Source organism: Hyperolius riggenbachi, chromosome 7, assembly GCF_040937935.1.
Source record: "Hyperolius riggenbachi isolate aHypRig1 chromosome 7, aHypRig1.pri, whole genome shotgun sequence".
In the NCBI taxonomy this organism is placed as follows: Eukaryota; Metazoa; Chordata; class Amphibia; order Anura; family Hyperoliidae; genus Hyperolius; species Hyperolius riggenbachi.
The window spans coordinates 108,803,220-108,827,950 of NC_090652.1; the positions used below are offsets into that span (position 1 = coordinate 108,803,220).

At 44.2% G+C, this 24,731-nt stretch overlaps 1 protein-coding gene across 4 annotated transcripts in view; it reads right to left on the bottom strand.

Moving 5' to 3' along the window:
• Window positions 1-8,286, bottom strand: part of ELFN1 (extracellular leucine rich repeat and fibronectin type III domain containing 1) — a 941,931-nt gene extending 933,645 nt beyond the window's left edge. For 2 of the 4 annotated variants that reach the window (XM_068244492.1, XM_068244494.1), the window contains exons 1-2: window positions 7,773-8,284; window positions 6,627-6,871 (exon numbers count right to left, since the gene is read on the bottom strand). The gene's annotated coding sequence lies outside the window, so the exon portion shown is untranslated. Of the gene's footprint in view, window positions 1-6,626; window positions 6,872-7,293; window positions 7,410-7,772 lie in introns of those variants that run through there. The other 2 variants (XR_011022717.1, XM_068244493.1) reach the window with 2 other exon arrangements.
• Between the last annotated feature and the right edge of the window lie 16,445 nt (window positions 8,287-24,731).

Below are 24,731 nucleotides of genomic sequence, written 5' to 3' on the forward strand. Positions count from 1 at the left end.
AAAGCCTGTCAGTAGATCCCAGCCTCTAGTCTAAAAAGCAACATGCAGCTTCTAGAAGTCGTTTGCTGTTGCTGGCATTGAGTTTGAATGCCAACAAAACCCATCAAACCCCAGCCCTTCTTCCTGCAAAATCCACCAAGAACCCAGAACAGTAACACACTAAAACATTAAGCATTCTTGAAAAAAAAACAAAAAAACAACGGCCTTTGAACCAGACGCTGAGCAGTAGCTCGACAGAAGCCCTTGTGAACCAGCCCTTACTTCTATCACTTTGTAGTCTTTTTTTAATCCAAGTTTCATTCTTGTTCTAAGACTACTATAGAGGACACAGCCCTGCCCCTCCTCGGTGCAGCTAGTAAATGGAGTCTTTATCTGCCAAATATCCTCCTACAGAAGTAGAAAAAGATGGGGGTCATAACTACAGAAGTAACATAATGGCAACTTTAAACTATACAGTGATACATTTGGAGATATTTATGTTCATTTAATTCTGATCAGCAATGGGGAAGGAGATAAAGTGTGGCAAGGCTAGCTCCTGCTGGACCATCTTCAGCTAAAAAACATTAGTAAAAAGGAATTTTTACAAATATGTGTAAAAGGTAACCAAACCTGCATGTAAAATCAATCATTACAGAATATCATCACTTTATAATCAAGTCTTTTATATTAGCCACCAGTTTAGGCAGTGACATTTTTGCTCTTCGTCTTTCTTTGAGATTAATGGTTGCCAGCTGTGTGTTAAAATATATTACATGCTGCGGTGCCATCATTAATTGTATTTAGTGACAAGTTCATGAAAGTTTTAGGTAAAGTGTACAGAGGCGACCGAAGCAGAAGCAAGTGAAATAAACATATGAACCATTGATGCTACTTGCAAACGAGATAAACAGAGGAACACCAAAAGCCCCAATAGTGTAGTATGTATTGACAAAGGGGATAATGACAAAGAGTAATAGTTGTTATACTCACAAGCATGGGTCACCAATAGGCAATCACTGTAAAGGCAGGTGGGGAGATTATCCTGACCCCACTCAGGAATAAGAAGTCGCTCTCTGTAGATAGTAGAAAAGGGTCGCAACCCTCCACCCAGGGTGGATACAATATTATATAGGAGAGAACAGAGGCGCCAAAAGAATAAAAGGGGTTTTAAATGAGCTTAAAAGCCAAAAATTTGGTAATTAGAGGAGGCAGTGGTGGACTTACCTCCTCCAAGCAGACACAACACGACTGTACATTCAGTCTATTTATTAACGAACTCCAGATAAAACAAAGCAACGCGTTTCACGGGTCAGTGCCCGCTTCCTCAGGCAATAGAAAAAGGAGTTACAGCATCTAGCAAAACAAACAACACTCGGCACCTCTGTTTTGATACCACTTGTTTTTTAGATGGTTTGAGATGCATATGATCTACTTTTCATATTATTTTGCCAAATATTCACACTGTGTTTTTGTTTACCACTAGAAGGTCACAAAGGTGTTTAAAATTTAATATAACAAGAGCAGAACCTTCAAAAATTGGGTAATACAATCCAAAGCAAAAAAAGGGTTACCACCAGGGGCTTACAGGTAGTATACTGATGCAGAGAAGTCCTGAATTTTACCTTGCAGTGAGGTTCAAGAGGAACCCTAAAGAGTACTTTGTGGGGGGCCCTCAATTTTTTTTATCTTAATGGTGGCACACAAAACAAACTAACAAAACAATACTTCATTTCAGAAATCTGTAGGACTGACACTGTTTGCCATGAAGCTTGACTTTTTGTTTAAAAATATTATTTGCGCACCTCCAATCTTCTGTCCATTTATTCTTCAACAGAAAGACAAAAACATTCATCCTTAACATGGCAAAAATCCAACAACATAAACAGTTAGAACTTACAAAATATCATTATAGTGGGGAGCAGCTTAGTATCTAAAGCTATGTAGAGACATCGGACACGTGTTGTCTAATCTGACCACTTGCTTTGTTGGGTCAAGAATTATCTGTCCCTAGGTGCCTAGCTTGACCTCAGAACTGACCTGCTTGTGACATTAATAATCTATTACTTTGAATTCATTTGGCTAGCTGCTTCTGGGTGGTAGTGGTGGTGGGTGTGTAGTGTGTGTTCGGCGGGGGGGTGCTTTTTCTTCCTCCTTCAATAAGCTAAAGGGTCCATCCTTATGGTGATCTTTCTTGTCTAACAATTATCTAATATTTTAGCTTTCTACAGTTAAGAAAAGGTTTACTTACATATGAAAAGTAATGACTGTCTAATGTAAAGAGTTTTCAACACCAGCTGTTTTTAAATGAATGACCCACTTAATGCAAATGTATGATCAGATTTGGACTACATAATGAGACACAAGATCAATATGAGACACTAGCTAAGGAAAATAAAAACTACCATGACAATCCACAACAAAGTTTGTAGGACCTATAAAAGATAAACTCCAGGATAAGCAACTCATAACTTGTAAGCTTTTGGGCCTCCTCACCATGGGCCAGGTCATGGAACACTAGCAGTACACCCCTGGTAGGAGACACAATTAGAATTCTACCAGGACCATTCAAAGTTAAGGAGTGGTGAAAGCAGATGGTTAAATGCTTCCTAAATGTTCACAGATTTAACGCAAGAAGAGACAATGAGTAAAGAGAACCAACTCAAGATTTATCTCAGCCCATCCCAACATGCACGCTTATAGAGACTGGAACCAATTTCTACATCTCTGATAGCTTATTTTTTTGAGGGTTTGGCTTCAAAACAAAATCTTAATGGCTCTGTACCCTTCATATGTACACAGTGAGTATGTATGGTCATGTGAAGCAGATCATGCGTCTCATTTTCAGTTTTTAAAATTAAAACCCCCCCCAAAAAAAAATCTTTGTCAACAGTCAATATATTCACAAGGAGTCGTCGTCTGTTGTCAGCAACACAGATGTAGCACTACCCAGAACTAAATTAAATTCCTAATGACGAGAGGTGATGCTCAACAATCCAAACACAGAGTAATGCAGAGATGGTTCCTTTGAATCTTGGCATAATTATCACATCCCTGTTTCTGATAGAGCAGGTGGCAAGCTGTTAGATGTGACATTTTCAAAAGGAGAAGGAAACAGGAGCAGGAGCTGTACCTGTGTTATGCTTCACAAATTAAAAGCACCATTAAAGAAGGGAGGCTCCCTGCTGTGCTCATCTCAAACCCTACAGGCAGTGGAGGGGATCCAGGAATCTTAAAATTCAGCTGATTACTCAAATTACACTGGACAATAGCAACATAACTAGATGAATTAAGGAATTCAGACTAAGGATGCAAATGATGGCTGGGCAATAGCAAGGACAAGTGGTCAATGGAGAATAGGTCATTAATCTTTGGCCACATGTCCAGTTCTCTCCCGCAGAGTAAATGTATTCATATGCTGTGTTTTATTTCCCCCTGCATTAACCTGTCTTCCATGTTGTGATGGTTTCTGGCTGCCCAGGGCATGCAGGATATTATTTTCACTTCATTAACATGCAATCAGGATTCCTTGGCACCCAAATTTGCCGCTTAACAATGGTGCTTCTGATTGGCAAGCTATCTCAGTCCTGTGCCTATCATTAATTCTTTTACTCGAATGGAAAATACCACAGCATCTGTCATTCGAATTGAAGCTGCAATGCATCAAGTGGATGCTTCTGAACCCCCCCCCCCCCCCCCCCTCCTCTACCAACTAAACTGCAAAAAAGTAAATGAAATGCAAAAAATAATAAAAATCTCTTAACTAGAGTGGCATGCCAGACATCGCAGATGTCCATTTGTATCGTGGCTGTATATCTGGTTCGTTCCTCACTCCATAGACTTAATCCTTGCAATCGGCACATTGGCAAGTGAGTCATTTTGTGTGCTCACAGTCTATGGTAATGGCAAAGCGATAAAAAAAAATGACTGAATGGAATTTTAAGAGAATGAGGATTTTAATTAATACCAATGCTTAATAAGAGTTATAATCGAAAAAGGAATTAAAGCTTATTGCTAAAATTAGCTTGCTGTAGTAAAACTGAATGGCTTTCATCATGTGGAAACATTTAAAAAGTGTGTACCGATATGAAAGGCTTCTCAAAGTGTTTTTTTAAGCCCCTACTGTTATGTTATAACTGCCTAGGAAGCAAAATTAATCTGCATTTGGGTATTGAAGGGAAGCCCAAGCCTAAAGGGGAATCCCATCATGACCTCACATATGACATCATTGTCAGTTCTTCTTTATGGACCGAGTCCAAATGTAATCCCTAGGCTACCATTCCAATCTCTGATGACTCTGGACCTTACGTCGGATGATAATAAATACTTGGGGACACCGAATTGTCACCACTACTGAAGGTGTATCACCTGTTTTCATCTGATTAATTTATAGACTGCATGTTTATCCATTGGTCTATCGGTGTGGTGGCTCCTCAGTGACCCTGTGACACATCTGACCATTAAGGAGAATAGACAATATACACCTCGTCCATAAAATCTGTTAAAGTGACATTGAGTTCAATTTGCAACAGTGCCGTCCATGCTGATACGCTCCATTGAACATATTTGTTAAAGCAACAATGCCACGCTCCATTTAATTTATTAAAGTGACAGGCTACACTCCACAGGGTATACTTATTAAAGTGACAGAACAGTCTGTGTTGTGTGCAAGCTGTAGATGACCGCGCATCGAAACATGACACGCAAGGTGTAAACACAGCTTATGAGCTCTGAACTATAAGTGATGTATGTCAGATATCCATAGCAATGTTTCTTAGAGGCGTCCCTGAGTTCCAGCCACAGAGCATATTGTGAAGGTAGCCTCACACCACCACAGATGGAGTCATTAATGTCTAAGCAATGTAGATAACTACCTGTGTGGATAAAGCACAAAATGCCGACCGCTGCTGCTGGGACGTGGGGATTGGATTGCAAATGCTGGTCTACAGAATGTAAAAATGAATACATAACACACGTGTAATAGCAAGTCACAGTCTTCAGAATCTGTCCCCTAGCACTAGTATTTCTGGCTAAAATGCTTTTTTTGTGCAGTTAAAGGCAAAATGGTGTAATATATATTGGCTATGGCATCAATTCTGCAGCAGGGGTGCCCTCTACACATAATTAATATATACATCACAGTAACTAGATAAAGTTTAATAAGTGAAATCTGCTATACATTGATTTCAATTAGACAGATGCATTAGCTTAACATACTGCATAAGCATACGGAACAATAAGAGCGTCTTAAAGGACCTGTCTACCCAAAACCAGAATTTCATTTATAAGCGAGTACTGTGTTGGGTTGGATCACAGATTGGTTTCTCGCACCTCTCAGGGACTCCAGCAGTGAGTTCTCCACCCCAGAATCTCTGACTCTGCTCCTCAGTCCCGATACAAGGCAGACAATATACCGAGACGGGTGCAAAGAGATCTGGAGCTGCTTAAAGCAACCAATCAGTTACCAGTCGGTGTCAAATGAAACCAGTGTTCATATTGGCCACCCTGGACAGCAGCTACTCCATGTCTTCTGCAGATTTCTTTGCGCCGTGTTTCATAATTCAAACTGAGAGTCTCACTCTTAATGCTGCAACATGCTGTTCATTCAGCTTTTACTGTAAAGAATGAATTACAATGGAAAATGCAAGAGCCAGGAAAACCAGATGCAAAGATCTGATCGCCAGAGTCCCAAAGACATAGAAGACGCCAATAAAGGATGTAACCCAACAAAAATCTTCTTCAGACCCTTCACGCCTCCAATATAATGCGTCAGTGTGCTGCTTAAAACTGCACAAGCCACTTCCTCAACTGCACATTAGTTTTTGCAGTGCATATCAAAACTACGTGCCATTTCATCAACTACTATACAGAACAATATTTTTTTTACCAGTTTTCTAAGTTCAGTACAACAGAAAATACTGTATAGTCACATCATGGGATTCAAGCAGTAAATCTGACAGAGGAAATTAACAGAGCAAATTAAGCCAAGCAGAATCTCTTTATTTCCAACATAGGGTGAAAAAAATGAGGCAAAGCTTAGTATTCAGGATCAGCAGGCGGCGGATTCCATTCTCTAGAGGACCGCATGCAATCAAGGCCATTACTCATTTTCGACAAGTTCTAAACTGATCAGCAAACAGCTTAATCTGTATATGAAAAAAAAAAGCTAAAGACCGGCTAGACTATATAGCACAATATGGACTGTCTAGCCTTTGCAAGGAAAAAATTACACACACATTATATATAGTTTATATTTATAATGAGTTTCAGCCTACAGGCATCTCAGAGCGCTCCCTATCTCACATGCCCCTAACAGCTTTGGATCAGACAATGAAAATGCGTAGATTCTAAATTGCAACAGTTGTATTAACCCTCCTACTGGCTAGATACCACAGAGCTGGTTTTAAGGCAAGAGCTATATATAGATTCTTTGCTTACTCTCATAAGAGAGGAGAGAAAAAAATACAATTTGTGAAATGGACTAAGGCTATCAAAAAATAGAGCACACCAAAACCTGAAAGTCAATGCCTTCCGCTGTGGCTGAGACTATAGACACAGCTAGTGTCATTATAATCTGATTTTAAACATGTGCATGCTGTAGACAAGCACAGATAGGCAGATAGATACATAGATAAATAGATATCCCATACCTGGTTTAGGTCCAGCAGACGATAGGAGAGGGGAAGGCTCCTTGCAGTGAATTTCATGAGGAGAGTCGTGCTGGACAGCTCCAGGGCTTAGCTGGGATACAGGACTCCGGGCGATCCCTAGTGGAGCCTGGAGCTGTCCGCCATCCGCTGGTGCTGAAACCTCCTCTGCCACCTTCAGGACATCGCCAGCTCCTCCACCAATGCACACGGGACAACCGGAATCACTGTACCGTCAAAGGATCTCTCTTGAAGAAGATAAAAAAAAAAGACACAAGGGTACACGCTAAGCACTCAATCCTCTCGCACAGACCCCCAGCCAAACTGCCCTGACTGCTGTCAGTCTAGAGACCTGCTAGATTTGCTAAAAATATGGCTATCTGTGAAAGTTTTACGAGGCTGCCCATCAATCTCTTTCACTGACTAGAGATCGGCCATTTATTAAAAGAGGAGAGCAGCAAGTCGGGGAAGGAATGAGGAAGAGGAGCATTGCGTAGACATGATCCTACTCCCTGGCCATGCCAAAGCCAGATTAAAGGAGTGTTAACCCCTTCAGACCGCTGTCTGCGCTGGTCCTTCCCTAAAGAGCCCTTCAGCTGATCTCTGTCCTGGGCTCTCGGATTATACCCCCCTCATCATTGCTGTGATGATAGCATTTTTAGAGACTTACCAATCCCAGGGCAAGCGATCCAGGAGTTGGTCTGCTGTAGCTTCAAAATGGGAAGTCTACAGCTCCCCTTTGCCTGACACTATCTGTCATGTCCCCCCATCTCCCAGCTTCCCCTCAGCCAGCCAGTCTCCTATCACATCTGGAGGCACAGATGTGGGTGGAAATTAACCCCCTAGCTGCCTGGGCGCGCTACATGCAACGCGTGTAACAGTAGACTTGGGGAGCAGCGGAGCTCAGCTTTGAACTCTGGATGTGTTTCTTGCATTTAGTAGAGGAATGGCATCAGAGGCATTGCCATACAGAGACAGTCCTCCAGCCAGGCGGAGGGGTGATCCGTAGCATATGACTGGCTGGATCTATTGCAAATTACAGGCAGCAGCAGCTGGATGGATAGAGCTGGATCCTACGGTATACTGCGGCAGGGGAAGCCCGGAGCATGGACCTCTGCCGAGCTGGCAGGGGCAGAAGATGCCACTTACCTGTTAGAAACATTCGGGTTCCTCGGGCTGGCGATCAGGTCCTCTCAGGACAATGCTGCCCTGTGCATTCCAGCACAGCTTTCTATGGAGTCTGTAGACTGATCCAAGGGCTGGACTCGGCCTGAGAAGAGAGCCGCAGTTCCTCACTGCGTCAAGTGAAGGACCTCAAAGCTTCATTCAAGGCAAGGTGATGATGGATTCAGAGGCAGTCCTGCCGGAGAGCTGCGTCCGCTCTCATGTTTTCCAGGCAGCTGTGCAGAGAGAGCGATTCAGTGGTAGCACATTCTTCGTGAGTGAGGCTGGCACAGATTGTAGCACATTCTCGATGAGGAATAGCTGTGCAGGGGTTTATGGTGAGGAGTCCTGGAGGAAGAGAGGAGGGGTGTGTAACTTAAACACAAACAGCATGTTGATCCAATGGTGCGTAATGTGAAGTTAAAGCATACGGCTCCTAATCATGTTGTTTGGCAAAGACTGAGGGATGAGGAGCAAATAGATCTGCAGTGTGAGAACTGTCCCTCCACCCACTGCCCCTTTAGCCTTATCCCCCACTACGGATCTCCTGTGACTCCCCCCCTCCCTTTATACCATTTATTTAACTGGTTAGGTTATTAATGTTTCATTGCTTTCTCATTTATTATCTGCTTTTCTTTTACGACAGCCCTATTCCCTAACTTAGATACAGCTGCTTTTCTAAGTATGTGAGGATATGCTTCTTACTTATATAGTTACCCATTTTGCTTCTGTTCCAGACAGACAGCTAGATAACTGTACGCTTTTATATTGCATCTATTGTTAATTGATATATCCCCCATAACATCCTCCATATTATATTCCTTCTTTTAGTTCTGATAATGTCTTTGATATTCTCAAGTCTTAACTTTCACAGAGCCAAAATGCTTTTGCTTTTAACCCCTGCTGGTCCATGGAGCACTCTACTCGTCCCCTCTGTTATCTGTCATATACTATTGACTTTCTGTTCACCTTATTGCTCTTGCACTTTACTGTTTTTGTCAGTTATTGCTTGTTGCTGGCATGGTCATCATTATTTCATTCCTCATCTCTCTCATTCTCCCCTCTACCCCCCCCCCCCCTTCCTTCTTGTGGGTCCCTCTCCCCACTCTCTGTTCTTTTCATTTCAATAGATACCATTCTGTCTGTGTCTTTCTCAGTTTCCTATCCCATCTCTACCTCTTGGTAGCAACCTCTGTCTGCCTTCACTTTGCACTCCCTCAGCCTGTACTGCTATGTAGATGCAATATCTACACTCTCACGACTGCACCAACACTCTGTAATGCCTCCTCTCTCAGCTATACATACATCTAGTCTTCTTCCAGCACCACATTGCCATTTCTTGCCATCTCATCAGCTTATTTTCTTCAAATTCTGCTTTATTGTCTGCAGGTGTCAGTTTCATGGACCGCGCTCCAATTCTCTTATTTTCTGCAGCAGTTGTTTGCCATGTTCCCCCTTCATTCTCTATTCCATCATGGTTAGAGAATTCCTCCTCACACACTAACTCTTGCTTCCTCCACTCTACTTTTTTCCTCTTTTAAAAGCATTTTTATTTCCAGCCTCCACCGGCACTTAATTTTGTTTACTTTGTAATTCTTATCTACACCATGTAATCCTTTTTTTAACAACCTCACCACAGCTTTCCCCCTGTTTGACTGCTTGGCACCACAGCTCTGTATTCCTTACCTCAGTCTACTCCTCCTCCTGTCCATATATTTGTGTTGTGTGATCTTCCTGTATCGTTTTTATGAAAGGCACAGTGTGACAATCTGCACCATATGTCTTTCTAATACATTCCCTCCTTACATGCCTGTGATGGAGAGGTTGAACTTTTGAAAAAAAAAAGGTGTCCACTGTTGATTCATCAAATCCCATTCAAACATCTGCTCTGACTGTGAAGTGCTAGACGGTTGGTGTCCATATCAGCAAATGGGAAATATTTAGGCAAAAGTGGGTATTGCATCTGCAGTGGTACATGCCAGACCTACTGCAAGCTTATCCAGAACTGAAGGAGTTAAGCATGCATGTCTATTTAAGTTTTAAGCAAATATAAGCAGGCAAGTTAACATATGGATGGTGTGATGGTGTGTGTGATGGTGTGTGTGTGTGATGGTGTGTGATGGTGTGTGTGTGTGTGTGTGTGTGTGTGTGTGTGTGTGTGTGTGTGTGTGATGGTGTGTGTGTGTGTGTGTGTGTGTGTGTGTGTGTGATGGTGTGTGTGTGTGTGAGTGAGTGTGTGTGTGTGTGAGTAAGTGTGTGATGGTGTGTGAGTGTGTGATGGTGTGTGAGTGTGTGATGGTGTGTGAGTGTGTGATGGTGTGTGAGTGTGTGATGGTGTGTGTGTGTGTGTGTGTGAGAGAGATGGTGTGTGTGTGTGTGAGAGAGAGATGGTGTGTGTGTGTGTGAGAGAGAGATGGTGTGTGTGTGTGTGTGTGTGTGTGTGTGTGTGTGTGTGTGTGTGTGTGTGTGTGTGTGTGTGTGTGTGTGTGTGTGTGATGGTGTGTGTGTGTGTGTGTGTGTGTGTGTGTGTGTGTGTGTGTGTGTGTGTGATGGTGTGTGTGTGTGTGTGTGTGTGTGTGTGATTGTGTGTGATGGTGTGTGTGTGTGTGTGTGTGTGTGTGAGAGAGATGGTGTGTGTGTGTGTGTGTGTGTGTGTGTGATGGTGTGTGTGTGTGTGTGTGTGTGTGTGTGTGTGTGTGTGTGTGAGAGAGATGGTGTGTGTGTGTGTGTGTGTGTGTGTGATGGTGTGTGTGATGGTGTGTGTGTGTGTGTGTGTGTGTGATGGTGTGTGTGATGGTGTGTGTGATGGTGTGTGTGATGGTGTGTGTGATGGTGTGTGTGATGGTGTGTGTGTGTGTGTGTGTGTGTGTGTGTGTGTGTGTGTGTGTGTGTGTGTGTGTGTGTGAGTGTGTGATGGTGTGTGAGTGTGTGATGGTGTGTGATGTTGTGTGATGGTGTGTGATGTTGTGTGATGGTGTGTGTGTGTGTGTGTGTGTGTGTGTGTGTGTGTGTGTGTGTGTGTGTGTGTGTTGGGGCAATTTGTAGAAACAGGTTCCATTATTTTTGTAGGTTGAGTTTCTATAGTCACAGATCATCTGCATTACTTGCCTTGCCTACTAGCCATTGTAGATGATTTATAGAACTGTAAACCTTGATATAAAATACATAGGCAGGGCATTGAGGAAATATGATGCATTGCATATTCTTATAATCCACACACTGGTCTAAAGTGCATTTTGCTGATAGAGTTACTGATTAACAAAATGAAATAGTTCTTATCACATTTGGGTTTCCATGAGTTTTATTGATATTATTTTCATTATACACAATATCCAGGTGTAGACTAGCCTTGGCTTTCTGCATCTGAATAGGATTAAAGAAACGTAAACGGCATCATTTATGGTCTGCACAGTCCTCACTAACCTGACAGACGCTCCATCCACTAAAATTGCCTGCCCCCCCCCCCCCCCCCCCACACCACCCTACTATGACAAACCTTCCTGTCTATACCCTCTCTCACTTTCTATGTGTCTTATACCATCTGTGTCTTTCTTCTACCTTTACTTAATTTCTCCCCCCCCCCTCCTTTCCTCCTCATCTTCTTATTTAGCCTCTTAACCCTGGTACACACACAATTTGATTGGCCAATAACTGGCCAGTTTTACCCCCTCCATGTATTATGAGACCTTACCTGTACAAATTGTTCATAGCATTCAAACTCTGTTGGTCCTCATACTACATGGAGGGGGTAAAATCGGTCATTGATTGGCTATTTCAAAATTGCATGTGTGTATGCATCCTTAGGTCCGGCATACACTTTTAATTATAATTGGCTAATCACTGATCAACTTAACCACCTCCGCAGAGTAGGAGGGCTGACCTACCCAATCTGCTCACAGTATTCAATGTCTGTTAACCCTCATTCTACATGGAGGTGGTAAAATTTGCCAATCATAATTGAAGGTGTGTATCAGGCTTTGCTCTATATTGCCCCCCCCCCCCCCCATCCCATTGTGCACACGAGCACGCTCTCTCTCTCTCCAGAGAGCTAAGCATTTACTTTGGACAGATCACAAGTAATCCTGCAAAAATTGGTCTGAATTATTTATAAACCTTCTGCTTCCAAGTTGTTAGGATTTGCCACGGTCGCCTTGGTTATATTGGACCATAGTCTAATCTGGTTCATTTGGGGGGGGGGGGGGGGGGTATAAATTGTGTCTGCCTGGGTTTAATAAAAAACCTTCTTGGTGAGAATCCTGCATGCAACTGCAATCACACAACCAGCAACTCACACACCACTCAGTTATACTCACTGTATAGAGTAGACAGAGTATAACTGAGTGGTGTTATAGCTGCTGGTGGTGTGATTGCAGTTGCATGCAGGATTCACGTCAAGAATGTTTACTATTAAATCCAGGCAGCCTGAGTTAAGGGTACACCTTCTCTACCCACCACCCAAAAATAAGCCAGATAAGGGCTGCAGCCCCATACCACGCAATAGTGGACAATGTTTTCTGAACTGTTTATGATATCCTAACTAGAGATGCTTGGAGATCTGTGGAGATGCCTTTAGTAAATCTGGTACACAGTGTGCAGTTTCCTTCTCTCTGTCTTGCACCATTTTCCTTTCTGCCATTTCTATTTGACTCTGTCTTTCATCTCCTCCTCCTCTCTTTACTATTTCCTGTCTCTGTCACTCTCCTTACCTATCATGCTGTTACACAAACTATTTTTTCCTCCTCTGCCTGTCACTTTGACTTTCCCTCTCCCCTTGACTCCCCATTCACAATGCTTCTTTGTGTGTTTGTGTTGCTCCCTACTTATCCCATTCTTATCCCATTCTCACACACTCTCAGTCCCCTCCCTCCCAGGCCTTATCGCTCTCTTCTTTCTTATTCATATCTCTCTCTAGCCCATAACTTTGTTAACGTTTCTCCAAAATTTTTTACAAGGATTAGGGATGGTCAAAAAATTTCAGCAAAATACCAATTTCCAAGTTTCCGATCCGAAATCTGCGTTCCACAGTGGTAGTTGGAAAAAGGAACGGGAAATTTGTTTTCCACCGAAATGCTGGATTACTGGCCGCAACTCAGTGATTTTAATCCAATCGTAGAACGTGGAAGCATTAGACTTATCAAAGAAAGTTGAATTTTTCTCAAACATTTGATAACTGCAGTCATTTTAGAGCAATCTCAAGACCGGGTCTGGGATTACTTTAAAATTTCCATGGCATTCCCATTGTTGTGTTAAGATTCTGCATTCTCTTATTGATTCAATACTACCGAGTCAACTTGGATGTATTTGACCAGTCAGAGAATACAGAATTTTACCACGGAACGTGAGGAACATCACCACTCTCTCCAGTCATCTGCATTCAGTCCACTTCCTGAATATGTGTTACGCCCCCCCCCCCCCCCCCCCCATGGGCTTCCACAGTGATTGCACCGAGGAAGACCACATTGTTAGGATGTTTAGATTCATATGTCACAGGGGGGCATAATGCGTATGTAGGGTATGGCTTAAACATCGATGACTGGAGAGCGTGGTGGTGTCCTCACACCCAGAGCTTAACCACTACTCTGGCCAGCCACTACTCCCACAAGAGAGAGATACAAGCCAGCATCTCAACAAAACACGAGACATCGCGGCCACGAGTCTAATGGAGGTGGTGTACTGAACAGGGAAAATGGAAGGTGGCAAGTGCTGCTCTGCAGCTAAATTTCCAGCAAAGCAACCACACTGTCTGTGACCATCATAGAGCGGAGGAAGAAGCTGCGCTGACAGCTGCCCTCATGGTGAAATACGACATTGTTGGACAGAGGTGTGGACTTTGTGGTGTACACATAATATATGCTAGGAGATGAACAGGCCGGATATTGGACTGCAAAGATAAAAAGAGAAGACATTTTGTCTGTGAAAGTCGGGTATTGGACTTTCTAGTGCAGGCATGGGTAAACTTGGCCCTCCAGCTGTTAAGGAACTACAAATCCCACAATGCATTTGCCTTTGAGTCATGACTGTGGCTGTGAGACTCCTGCAATGCATTGTGGGACTTGTAGTTCATCAACAGCTGGAGGGCCAAGTTTGCCCATGCCTGTTCTAGTGTATGAGGTTACATCCAGCACTGAAGCAGACTGGAGTCTGGTTTGGCATATGAAAGGTGTGTATGGAATTTAGGAGCCAGCATGTTTTTTATGGGAAGGAAGTCTTCAGGGGATTGTGTGTGTTTTTGATACATTTTATAAGCTTAATAAAAAGGTATTGATTAATTGTGAGAGCAGAGACTTCCCTCAGAAATCAGATTTTATAAAATCGGAAAATCAACAGAATAGGAAATCTGCATTTCCAACCATCCTACCAAGGAGGTATTTTCAAACCTCACCAATAAAATGCATTAAAGTGGACCTGAACTCTTGCACAGGACACAAGGAAAACATAACAGAAATGCACCCTGTATGTATTTACTAAGTTTCTCTTTTTTTGCTCTTTATCTAAGAATTTAGCCTGTGTAATTCCCCCTCATTTGTGTCTAATCACTAGATGTAATTTGATCTTCCCCCGTGTCACATGACTGCCTATGGCAGAGATGGCAGATAAGCCCATTTGAAAGCACAGACTGTAAACAATGGGCTTGATTCACTATGCGGTGCTAACCTACTTAGCACGTCTAAAGTCTTTAGGCGCGCTAACCAGGGTGCTAAGTAGGTTAGCACCGGTTTTCTCAATCAGATCGCACGCTAAGTACCGCGCGCAAAGTCCTATGCGCGCGCTAAGTCCCATAGGCTTTAATGGGCACTTTGCGCGGAGCGCACTGCGCTCTGTGCAGTGCGCGCATAAAGTTTTACGTGCAGAATGCTCGTTTAGATGTGCTAAGGGGGTTTTCACAGGCGTGCTAACAGTTAGCACCGCTTTGTGAATCAAGCCCAATATGTCTGCTTCCATGAATCAGGAAGTAGAAACTGTGCAGATTTAGTTTAGGATTTGTATCAGCTGTAACAAAGAAATGTTTTTTGTTTAAAGGAGTACTGTAGGGAGTAGGGGGAAAAAAAGAGTTGAACTTACCCGGGGCTTCTAATGGTCCCCCGCAGATGTCCTGTGCCCGCACAGCCACTCACTGATGCTCCTGTCCCCACCTCTGGTTCACTTCTGGATTTTCCAACTTTAAAGTCAGAAATCCACTGCACCTGGACTCGCAATCCAGCTCATAATCAGTAGCTCATGACTCAGAGCTGATGGCCCACAGCATCCCCGGCACGCAGATTACGCATCAGACGTGACACAGATGGCACACACAGGCAGGAGTAAAGTAAAGCAGTAAAGCACGGCAATAAGTAACAGCAAGCGGCAACAGAACGACAGGTAGACAGGACAAGGCAGAGCACCGAGCGAGCAGCAAGTGGGCAGCAAGCAGAGCGGAACACCAAGGCAGAGCACCAAGCGGGCGGCACCAAGCGGGCGGCAAGCGGCAGCCGGAGGCGACCTTCCGAAACGTCTCAGAGGTACGGCTCAGAGCATCAGAGTGCACGCAGGCACTCCCACACTCCTGTGAACCTGCGACCTCCGTCCCATCCCCTTCCTCCTCCCTTCCGATCATGGCTCGAATCAGCCAGCCATCACCCCTGTGTGCCAATCTCATAGCATTTGTGGGGAAATCTGCTGCCAATCTCATTGCATTTGTGGGGAAATCTGCTGCCAATCTCATTGCATTTGTGGGGAAATCTGCTGCCAATCTCATTGCATTTGTGGGGAAACCTGCTGCCAATCTCATTGCATTTGTGGGGAAATCTGCTGCCAATCTCATTGCATTTGTGGGGAAACCTGCTGCCAATCTCATTGCATTTGTAGGGAAATCTGCTCCCAATCTCATTGCATTTGTAGGGAAATCTGCTCCCAATCTCATTGCATTTGTGGGGAAATCTGCTGCCAATCTCATTGCATTTCTGAGGAAACCTGCTGCCAATCTCATTGCATTTTGTGGGGAAATCTTCTGTGAATCTGATTGCATTTTGTGGTCGGCCGGCCGGCCGGCCCTCCACCATGTGGTCTGGAAAAATAAAAAAACGGCCCTCCATGCCCGCGAAGTTGGACAGCACACTGCTAAGGTCTTGTATATTTGGCCCCACCCATGACCACGCCCACATGCTGTTGTGATCGTCCTCTTTTTTGGAAATCAAAATATGGTTACCCTAATTTAGACAAGATGAAAAATTATCTCCTGGGAGAAAACACAGGAGAAATGTAAGTTTTAACAGGCCTTTCTCCCATCATTTCCCATACTCCGATCCCACCCACTTTACCTTTACCTCATATTTTTATCTTGTTCTGTCTTTTCTCACTCTCTCTCTCGCTAAGAGTAGGTGTACCTTGCTTTATACTTTCTGTCTCTCAACCCCTTTTCATGTCCTAACTGGCCCTCCTGTGCATTCCAGGACATGGAATTCACTTCCTACACTAAAAAATTACCGCAGCATGTGCATGTGCATGCTCACATCATCCTCGTGCACCCTTGTAGTCTCATTTAAAAAGTGAATGATTGCTACTAAAAGTAGCAATCATTCATGAAAACTGAGGAGAAAAAAAGTTCAAGAATTTAAAAAAAAAAAAAAAAAAGTATTAAAGTGACATTGTCATACTTCAGTAATAAAGTTTTGTATTTCAAGTAAAATAACACATACCAAAGAAGAAGGAAGCCTCTGAATATTTTAGAGCAGTGATCCTCAAACTAAGGCCCGCAGGCCGAATGCGGCCCCCTGAGGCTTTTTCACTGGCCCCCCAAACACGAAATGTGTAACTTACAGATGTAACTTACAGATGTAACTTACAGATGCCGCCCACTGTACCTTTAAATATTGGCGGCCCGCACATGGAATAGAAGTGCTGACTCCACCCATCCACATACTATAGAAGCCAGTGAGCAGTAATTTGCTGGCTTCCAACCCTGCATCAAGTGACACTGCTGTCCAACTAAACAGCAGGTTGTCACCTGGGTTATGCTTCACTGTCTGTTGAACAAAGACATTTTTCGGGCACCGCATGACTGAATGGCTGCTGGGGGTTCTCCTCCGGGCATGACTGGGGGGAATTAATACTTATATTCAATGTAATATTTTTAAACATCATTTTATGTATGTTCCGGCCCCCCAGCAGTCTGAAGTATGTTGACCCGGCCCTTGACCGAAAAAAGTTTGGGGACCCCTGCTTTAGAGGCTTCACTTGTCTTCCTGCCACACACACACATAGCCACGTTGCATCCACTCCAGCTGAATTACAAAGAGAACCTTGCTCAATAATTCCAGCTCAGAAACAGCATTTCCCGCCGAGCTTTCAATTTGCTTTGGCAGTAAAATTTGTTTTAAATCTATATCCTAATAAAGCACCCATATAAAAGCAGGCAGATGTTAGCAATTCAGATTAGAAAACAGGGCGCCTCAATATATGCCATGAATGAACCATCTCCTTTTTTTTTAAGCAATAAACCTTTAGATGGATTAGATTGGAGCTTAAACTGCCTAATTTGCCCAAATGGCAGAATGTAAGCCTACATTTATATAAGGAGATCCCGAGTCCCCTAGTTGCCAATTATACAGTAAGTATATCCTGGTGCATTAAGCAGAGTGTGTGTTATTATATCCATACATTGTTCTGGCTGCTGATTTTACTTGGGAAAGTCATTAGAGTTCATCCAGTGCACAGAAGTCCTGCTTAACAGGATGCTAATTAATTTTAGTGAGAAATGGAATTAGCTCAAGCGAGATGAAACAGTTAATCAATGAACTCATGTGAAATAACAGTAAGAGTATTCATGTGGAGACAAGTGCATAGAACAGAGAGTTGTCCTCACATAACTAAAGCCACAAAGGTTCACTGTCTGCCGGCATCTTCAGCACACTGTAGAGCTCTCTATCTGAGGCTGCAGTGGCTGCACACAGCCTAGGCAAAGAGGAGAGGGAGAAAGTTTCCCAGAACTGATGTGTAAATGAGGCACTCTGGATCTTCAGCCGATTTGCTGCTTCCCAACGGATAAAAGCAAACTGCCAGCTCTAAGAATTCAAGGATTACAGCTTTCATGTTCAGTGAGGTAGCAATAGGGGGTGCGGAGGTTGCGAATGCAGCAGGGCCATTGTGTCAGTGGGGCCTCAAGGGGCCCTTCCTCGATCACAGTATCAGCTCTCTATTGGTCCTGTGCTGGTAATGATCACGTCTATAGATACTTTGAATAGTATTGATCATTAAAGTGTACCTGAGCCGGAGCTCGGGTACAAAATGAGATAGTACCCTAAGGAGAGGGAAGCCTCCAGATCCTATTGAACCTTCTCTCAATATTCTGATATCACCCGTTGCTGAGTGCACCCCCCACCCCCAGAAGATTAGCTACAAGAATGGTAGATGGAGAGAAAACATTCCACTGTGCACACTCTATTGATATCAGGGTCCTGTTGATCTTGGCACTGGTGACTGATGCGGGCCTCCCAGGGTGTGGAGTCTAAGTGAGCACAGGTCTTCACCAGCACACCCCGCAAGGGATGATAGGCCACCACCCCCAATGGGCGACAGGACTACTTTGCAGCTTGGTGCCCACCAGGTTATGACTCCTAGGACTGCCCCATTGGAGCCGAAAATAACAGGAGGGGCTACCTTGACTCAAGGGAAGAGAACTGACGTGACTGGACTGACAGGACTGACTGGCAAGGATGACAGGACTGGCATGACAGGACTGACTAGTGAGACTGACAGAAGTGGTGTGACAGGACTGACTTGACAGGACTGACAGGATTGGCATAACAGCAACTGACTGACAGGACTGGTGTGACAGGACTAACTGGCAGGCAGGGCCGGAGCTACCATAGGAAAAAATGGGCAATTGCCCCAGGGCCCTAGAGCCTGTAGGGGCCCCCAAGGTGTCCCTCCCCCATCTTAGCTGTTGCTCCCCAGGGACTCTGCAGAGTCTGTTAAGTTGGGAGGTGATTGGGGGAGGATCAGCAGCCAGCTCAGGGGCCCAGGAGGGAAATTTGGCTGCAACAAAGGGCCTCTAATGGCACTTTTTGGTCGGGGGGGGTGTCTGTTGGGGGGCCCCCAGGCTAATTTTGCCCTAGGGCCCAATTGTTACTTGAACCGGCCCTGCTGGCAGGACTAGTGTGACAGGACTGACTAGCGAGACCGACTGAACTGGTGTGACAGGGCTGTCTTGATAGGACTAACTGACAGGACCTGACTGACAGAACTGGCGTGGCAGGACTGGCTGGCAAGGCTGAAAAAAGTGGCGTGACAGGACTGGCGTTACAGGTTTATTCAGGGTTTAAATACCTAGACCTGCACACAGTTCTTAAGCCACACTCCTGCTGCAGGTACAAAAGGGCTAAGAGTGCGCACTCCTAGTAAGACGCGGCTATGCCACCCGTTCCCAAGCCAGTCCTAGAAGCCCGCTGTGCTGGTGGATGTGATGTCCTCACTGGAACTCGGGAACGGTAAGTGTGACAATTGACCTGATTATAAACAGGTCAAAAAGACAGGCAAATCTCAATGAACTCCAGTATATACCATAATTATCCGTCACTAAGTTAGATTCTTAATTGATTATTTTGTTCCACATGGAGCCCAATATAGTCAGCTATAAAAGGGTTTTTAATAAAATAAAAAGCTAGCAAAATTAAAACCAAAACATGACGACAAACAAATGATTGTACTCCAAGCTTTAAAAAAAACAATGTTTGCGGGAAATGAACAATCTTCTTAAAGGTCAGACGATCTTTCTTAATGATCCAATTATTGATTTCGGATTTGGGAAGCATATTTTAAAATTGAAAATGAGTGATACGTTTTTCACTTGCTCTGTCTTGATGAAAATACATCTCTCTTATCTCAGGATAGAGCCCCTTGGATAGTTATTGTTATATAGTATTTATATAGCGCTGACATCTTCCGCAGAGCTGTATATTGTCTCGTCACTTAACTATCCCTCAGAGGGGGCTCACAATATAGTCCCTACCATAGTCATATGTCTATGTATGTATCGTGTAGTGTATTTATTGTTGTCTAGGGCCAATTTTAGAGGGAAGCCTATAAACTTATCTGCATGTTTTTGGGATAAGGAAGGACACTGGAGTGCTGGGGGAAACACACATAGACACAGGGAGAACACACAAACTCAGATAGTGGCCTGGCTTCCCACTACGCCACTGTACTGCCCATCATTATAAGAATAGATACTGGCAGGTTATTGAGGGAGTGAATAAACCGTTATTTTTTAAGCAGTGATGGGCTCACAAGTAGTCATGAGTCCCTAAGAGGAAGGACTCAAATTCGTGATTTAAATGAGGCTTAATTGCCTCAGCTGTGCGGCTGGATGACAAGGGGTTAGCTACCCATAAGTCTGTCATCTTCCCTGTGCTCCAAACAGCTTGCACACGTCCTATTGGACACGTTGCAAGCCTCACCACCGCGCACTTCCTCCTTCCGGCTTGAAGGAGGAAGTGCGCGTAGTGAGGCTTGCAATGCGTCCAATAGGATGCGTGCAAGCTGTATGGAGCGCAGGGAGGACAACGGACTTATGGGCAACTAACCCCTTGTCATCCAGCCACACACCACCGCGCACTTCCTCCTGCCGGCTTGAAGGAGGAAGTGCGCGTAGTGAGACTTGCATTGCGTCCAATAAGATGCGTGCAAGCTGTATGGAGCGCAGGGAGGACAACGGACTTATGGGCAACTAACCCCTTGTCATCCAGCCACACACCACCGCGCACTTCCTCCTGCCGGCTTGAAGGAGGAAGTGCGCGTAGTGAGGCTTGCAATGCGTCCAATAGGATGTGTGCAAGCTGTATGGAGCGCAGGGAGGACAACAGACTTATGGGCAACTAACCCCTTGTCATCCAGCCGCACACCTGAGGCAATTAAGCCTCATTTAAATCATGAATTCCAGTCCTTAGGGACTCGTGACTACTCGTGAGCCCATCACTGTTTTTAACCCTCCTGGCGGTCTATTAAAAACCGCCAGCAGTTTTTTTTTTTAATCATGTAGCGAGCCTAGGGCTCGCTACATGATAGCCGCTGTGCAGCGGCATCCCCCCACCCACTTCGATCGCCTTCGGCGATCTGCGATCAGGAAATCCTGTTCAAAGAACGGGATTTCCTTGAGGGCTTCCCCCATCGCCATGGCAATGGGCGGGATGACTTCATCAACGTCGTGACGTCATCGGGTGTCCCGATCCACCCCTCAGCACTGCCTGGCGCTGATAGGCCAGGCTGCGCAGGGGGTCTGGGGGGGGGGCGGCGCGGCAGATAGCGCGAATCAGCGCGGAGCGGCGGCGATTGGTGTGTTCGCGCAGCTAGCAAAGTGCTAGCTGCATGCAGCAAAACAAAAATTATGCAAATCGGCCCAGCAGGGCCTGAGAAATCCTCCTGCGCGGCTTACCCCGAACCACGTTTGGGGCTACCGCTGTTTGGGGTTACCGCTAGGAAAGTTAAGTGCAGAAGTGTTAGCACTGATCTTTATGTAATGTTATTTACTACAACTTGCTGCAATTCTGATATTTAGCAGTTATGAGACAGACAGTCAGATAATTATCTCATAGGCAATCAAAGTAAAACGGTTTGTTTTTTTCCATATTTATGGTCACATGTACACATGATCTAGCAGAGTTGCACACCTTTTATACCCGGAGGGTCATGTCCTCGCCCATACATCTTATTCTAAATTAACCATGACACTACTAACCTTTCACTTCAGATTAAATAGATATTTAATCCATTTACCGAAATAGCAAAACACTAAGCTTCAGGCTTTTTTTTTTTTTTTTTTTATTAGTAAGGCTGATGTCATTCAGGTGATTCCTTCACTGCTGATATACTATTGCTTGGATGCTTATAACATTATAGTGCCAAGTAAGGTATATCATCCCTCATACAATTCAAATGCAGTATTCACACACTGAATGCCACATGCTTTATACTTGCTTAATGCATATGCCAACCACGTCACCTGTCTAAGTAATTAGTGTGCTTCTCATTGTCGTCATCATCATCATCCTTGTCAAATATCCAACTGATCGGAGGACTTTACATTACACTAGGCTATTTAGTCCGCTTGTTAAATAATAGCGCACCATGGCCTCCTGCCTCCTTGACCCTGTCCTCCTCCTGTCCCAATGGCTACACATGCGCAGTAGCCAAAACACACGGACACAGGGACAGGAGGATGACGCAGGGACAGAGGAATTTTATTATATAGGATGGCACAGCGGCTGAGGCTGAGGGTGAACATATCGGACTAAAGGTGGCCACACACGATACAATAAAATGATCCGATTTTACAGCAATTTTTAAAAAAGTTTGGATTTCCCTAAAAATCGAAAGTTTTTTTTTTCTTTTTAATTTGAGCAAGAAATCCAATCGGATTTCCCGTTTTTATTCCATAAAAGTCGATGGTGGGGTTTTCTGATCAATTTTTATGAAAATTGAATGGTGTGTGGTAGATTGTGAATTTATTAATATATACACCCTAGCATTTGTCTCAGAGTTTCCAATCATTTTTATCATAATTGAAGAAAAATTGAACACGTGTGTGGTACATTGGTCAGATTTTTGAAATGTTACAATCAGTCAAGAAAATTGATTGATATTCTTGAATTGAACAGATATTTTTAAAAAAGTATGGTATTAGGCCACCTTTATGGTGCCCATACACGATACAATAAAAACGTTCGATTTTCCCGTTTATTAGATCTAAATGATCAAATCGAATGAAAGTTGAATTTTTTTTTTTTTTTTTTTTTTAGGATCAAGAAATTCGAACGATTATCCCGTTTTTTCAAGAAAAGTCTGATCGGACATGCTGAAAAAATCTTTATATTCGATCTAACGGAATAATCAAACAAAATTATCTAATTGAAAAAAAAATGAAAAATTGTACCATGTATGGGCACCTTTAAACTGACACTTTGATCTGAAGAGGCTGACACCGTGCTGGATTTTATCCGCCAACAGTGTCACCCTATTAGGCATATGCAGGAAAAGGCCAATGTCAGACATAGGCCTCAATTCACTAAGCTGATCTCCTGCCTTTAATGAACTTCTATAGTTTTCACCATGGTAATGACAGGAAGTTATAAATCAGGATGATACCATTTATTGGCTAACTGAACATGAATAAAAATAAGCAAGCTTTCGGCCTTGCAGCCTTCGTCGGGCTTATATCCTGTTAGTTTGCAAGCTGGTGGTACAGACAGCTACAGTATATACATGCAACATCAAAAGGGAAAACAGATATTTTTTTCAAGCATAAATACATGTCATTAAGATGCCTTAATTCAAACAAACCATCTAAATGGGGTTAGAGGTTGTTAGCTGAGATAAGGATCCTTGTTTACTCGATGCTCACAGACCTAGGATTAGGATTGACCCAGAGGTATCAAGGCCGAAAGCTTGCTTATTTTTATTCATTTCTAGTTAGCCAATAAATGGTATCATCCTGATTTATAACTTCTTGCTTTTACTGATGGCTAACACGGTACAATACCCTACTGCTACTACTATGCATGGTAATGAGGCATGTAGTATTCAGGAAACATTTTACCTCAGGCAAACCTAACATTAACTCTTCTGTCTTTAAGTTAACTCTTCAATCGTTAAAATAACTCCAGAATTCTACAGTTAAAGACAGGCTGTTTATTAACTGCGTGTGAAAATAACTACAGAGGGGGTAACTACAGAGGAGGTAACTTAACTACAGAGGAGGTAACTACAGAGGAGGTAACTTAAGGAATGAAGAGATAAGATGCGTGGTGGCAAGTTTTCTCTCGCCTTATCTCCAGCATGATCTTAGTGAATTGAGGCCACTGTCCAACATAGGCGCAAAAAAACGTTCATTTTTGGCGTTTGCACCCTTTGCGTTGGAAAAAGCATGCTATAATAAGAATTGTTAACAGGTAAGAAAATTATCTGGAGGGAGACTGTAGGTCTGAGCACACGCCTAAAATAAAAATTGGTTGAAAGAAAATCAGGTTATTTGTTTTTAACCACTTAAGGACCAGCGGTCTCTGGGCACTTAAGGACCAGAGACCACTGGTCCAATCCCGACAGAATCCCGACGAATCGCAGCACATACCCGTCGCAACCGCCGTCATCGCCGCTCGCCGGGACCCCCAGGACATAGACTCTGCCTGTCTCTATGACGGCAGAGTCATGTGAGCCGGTCAGGAGCCGCTTTCATTGGCTCCTGACCCTGTTTTTCAATGTAAGCCAATGGGAACAGCTTACATTGAAAGACAGGGCCAGGAGCCAATGAAATCGGCTCCTGACCGGCTCACATGACTCTGCCGTCATAGAGACAGGCAGAGCCTGTGAGATGCAGCAAGAACCGTCGGGTTTGAGCGGCGCGATCGGCGGGTAGCGGCGGAGACGGCGGATGCGCGCTGCGGACAGTGATTGAAATCTACGCCCTGCCAGCCAAAAGCCCACCAAAACAGGGCGTAGATTTTAATCACTGCGGTCCTTAAATGGTTAAAGTGAATGTTTACCGGATTAAAAAAGAAAAAGTCAGATACTCACCTAAGGAGAGGGAAGGCTCGGTCCTAATGAGCCTTCCCCCTCCTCTCCCGGTGCCCGGTCCCGCGCAGGATCCCCCGTGGCAGTATTCGACCAGTTCGGTCAAATACTGCCACTTCCGCATGCCTTCGGGAGCTTTCGGAAGCCTTCGGGAGCACTCGGGCTCCCGATGACGCGGCCGCTCCATACTACACATGCGCGAGCGCCCTCTATGACGCACTCGCGCGTACGTAGTATGGAGCGGCCCGTCTTCGGAAGCCCGAGCGCTCCCGAAGACCTCCGAAGTTCCTGCAGCGGCGGACGCGAACGAGGGAGCCAGCGCAGCACCGAGGGCACCGGGAGAGGAGAGGGAAGGCTCATTAGGACCGAGCCTTACCTCTCCTTAGGTGAGTATCTGACTTTTTC